This window comes from Macrobrachium nipponense, chromosome 5 (genome assembly GCF_015104395.2).
Source record: "Macrobrachium nipponense isolate FS-2020 chromosome 5, ASM1510439v2, whole genome shotgun sequence".
In the NCBI taxonomy this organism is placed as follows: Eukaryota; Metazoa; Arthropoda; class Malacostraca; order Decapoda; family Palaemonidae; genus Macrobrachium; species Macrobrachium nipponense.
Genome location: NC_061107.1, coordinates 94921414 through 94923913, shown reverse-complemented (window position 1 = coordinate 94923913; position 2500 = coordinate 94921414). Strand labels below are relative to the sequence as shown.

At 35.4% G+C, this 2500-nt stretch overlaps 1 protein-coding gene across 1 annotated transcript in view; it reads left to right on the top strand.

The window, feature by feature from the left end:
- The window catches only part of LOC135215126 (uncharacterized), a 75339-nt gene that overhangs the window by 62093 nt on the left and 10746 nt on the right, over positions 1-2500 (top strand). The gene's annotated exons all lie outside the window — the stretch shown is intronic.

The window sequence follows — 2500 nt, the reverse complement described above, 5'->3', positions numbered from 1 at the left end:
ACTGCATGACTCACCGACCAATATTTCAGTTACAATTATCCAAGAGCTACATCCAACATGAAATTAATGGATAAATAACTAACATTTTTTGGCAGTAAACATTTATGTAATATAAAGGTGTTTTTACGCGAGAGTGCTACTGAATCTAATTTTTCGAAATTTCTTGTCACTCATCTCTTACAACTCGGAAATCGAAGTTGTTTTAACTTTATATTCAAGGGTTATTGAAGAGAAAGCACAGTTCTTTCCAATGAAGAAGATAGTACCATCATCCCTTAAAAAAAAAAAAAAAAATCAGATTAGAAAGTGTCCAGAGGTAAATTTCTACCGTTTAAGGAGTCAAGGAAAAAACTTTCCCAATTAATTTTCTTTTGTAAGTCTAACAGGAATGGTCTTTGTAGATTGTAATTGGGGTTTTTCTATGAAAACCGTCCCTCGTGGTTCTCTCGATTCTGCCTTTATGAAGCCTCGTAATCTCTTAATAGAATCCATTGTTTACTAAGCGTCTTTGTCTCCCTCCCGAAGTTGTTTCCTTGACTACATCTTCTTAACGTTTTCTAATTCAGCCGCACTTTGTTCTCGAGGGTATACTTTCAGAGTGAAATGGAACTCAAACCAATAACCGAAAATGGAGTTGCATTTCGTTTGAATGTTTAAACAAAGTTGCAAATATCAATAATGGTCCCTTACCGAAAATATTTCAGTGAATGCAGAGGTTTCAGATTTTTTATCACCTCGGTGTATTTTGCTGTTTACCCAATTACAATGTCGGAGTTCAAGTTGTATTTACCAAAAGAATCTCCTAAAACATTAATTGTTATTGAAATGTTATGCACTGTTTCCACTTCCATTGGAATGGCTTTGTTATCCCTGTTTCATTCACTGTTCAAGTTTAGCGAACGGGATGAAATAATCTCTCTCTCTCTCTCTCTCTCTCTCTCTCTCTCTCTCTCTCTCTCTCTTCGAAGCTGCCGTTATGGCTGATTCTCCAAGTTATTTTCCTTTTATCTTTATTCTTGAACTTATCTAAAACACTCCATAATCTACGGTGAATTCGTATGACATTATAGAAGCTCGGCCATTGCCTATGTCCCATTTCAAATATTTTTATGAAGATAATCTTCGCTATGGTCGAACTTCTCATTGACTGGTGACAAAATGCTTATAAGCTAAACACGCTGAGAGGAAGCATATATGAATGGAAATTAAATGTTGAAAGTTTTATCCACCGAAAGGAAAACTTTGACTCGCGCTTTTATTGCCGCCATCCCTCCCACCCCACGCCCCTGCCCCCCCAACTTAAAGGCCATAGGAAGTTTTCCAAAGATTTCAAAGATTTCCATCCAAACATCTTTTCGGTGTATGAGAGTGTACATTCGAGAAATGCAGTAATTACAAAATAGATAAAGTACAGAAAGATGACGAACGAAGAACAAAATGCAAGAATTCAAATGCCTTACACTATTCAAAAGGTAAAAAGTCAAGGAATAATAGTGCATTTGTACCTACATATAAATTTTCAAATTAGTTTCAAGAGTACATTATAATGCTTAATTAATGGCCCAAAGAGTCATTATAATAATTTTCCTCAGTTTTCCTTTAGTTTATAAACATTTTGTCACTAATTCGACCGCAGCGATATCCCCAACAAAAGGAATTCCAAATTGGTCTATTATGCTTTATGCAGATTTGTTAAGACTACACATTTCTTTCCGGCTTTCTACATTGAACAGCTGGTTTAAATTTCATACTGTCTAGCCTTTGAAGAATCATATCTTTTTATTTACATTTCTCTCTGCTCACTAAGGGCAGGACATACCAGAGTATAGTGGTGTTAGTCAGTGTTACACTTTGTACAAATTGCTGGCCCCTAAGAGTCTAAGTATCTGCTATGCGCAACAGGAAGCTGGAGATTACCCCCATCTAAATTCACTGAAAGCAGAAAGCAAGGCAAATGGCCCTGGATGACGCCACCCCCTCCTCAAACCCCCCATCCCAACAAAATTAAACTCCCAAACTTAGCTTAAAGAGACGAGCAAGCTGGCCATTAAAGGATAATACACCTTAATGACGAAATTTACTGAATGTCTTGTGAGCAATTGTGCAGAAACAATAAATATTAATTAGATACTAATTTCCTATACCTTAAATACATGTTAGCTGAGATTATAACTAAATTTATAATGTTCTCGTTAAATTACTAATCACCAAAGATTTAAAGGACGGCTTAGTTAAGTAAATATGAGCTATATATCCGACCATTGCATAAAAACGTAATAATTATTTATGGTTAAATTTTGACAAAAGTTTCCTTGGTCGCAGGTAAAAATTCAAATATAATGCTAAGCCATTTTGAAAAGAGAGCATCAATCCATCATGTGTAATAATAGAAAGTCCCGCAGTGCATTTTTCCAGTGATGGCTAATGGAAAATGCTGAATTTCCTCGATAAAAGATGATTTATGGGAAAAATGGTGATACATTTGTCCAATAATGTTTAT